Raw genomic sequence first — 837 nt, 5'->3', positions numbered from 1 at the left:
AAAAAAATGGAAAAACAACACATTTAAGATATGAAAATGTAGGTCTGGACCCATTAAAGGCATCTTGTGTTTGCTAGTTTTAAAATAAAAATAAATGGAATTTTTTATTCGCATATTGCGAATTGGTCTATATTGCATTCACAATTTTAGAGAATCTACTTCGAAATGAATATGTGTAAATCGCTATCTCAGTTTGGCGTTAGGGTAATGACGTGGCATAGTGTGAGGTGTTTTCAAGCAATGCAAAGATAAACGGTTTCGTGGTTCATATCACAATCGAATCCGATGGAGAACGAAAGTTCCCGACGATTCGATGACTGAAAGCAATTTCAGCATGGAAAAAACACGCTGTTCTAACGAACACAGTGTAAAAAATGGTCATTCAACTCATAATACAATCTCTAAAATTGTGAATAAAAATAACTGTTATTTATCACAGGTTTTAGATAATTTAACTTGAAAACTATTCATAGTTCACAATATTTCAATATGGTATTCGTTTGAATACTTGAGCAAATCTAAGGAAAATATTGAGCATTTTAACGAGAATGCACTATGTATATTAATAGATGTTAACCAAAGAATATTTTTTTAAAATTATATAGTACAATGTATTGTAGTTCGTTGGATGGGAGGATTATGATTAATTATATTATTTATGTTGTGAGAAAGGTAGGAGGATTTTATCCCGCGCGCGTAGCGCGCGGAAACCCAGCCAGGCTATATCGCAGACAAAATACTGGTGGAGCAGAAATCGCGCGGCGCGATTTCTGGTCCACCAGTATTTTGTCTGGGATATACCCTGGCTGGGTTTCCGCCACTAAAGAAGGATTCTCT

This window comes from Sitodiplosis mosellana, unplaced genomic scaffold, assembly GCF_009176505.1.
Source record: "Sitodiplosis mosellana isolate CC-2019 unplaced genomic scaffold, AAFC_SMos_1.0 Smas_scaffold_3967, whole genome shotgun sequence".
Lineage (NCBI taxonomy): Eukaryota > Metazoa > Arthropoda > Insecta > Diptera > Cecidomyiidae > Sitodiplosis > Sitodiplosis mosellana.
The sequence above is the reverse complement of the archived record's forward strand: the minus strand, read 5'-3'. Positions refer to the sequence as shown.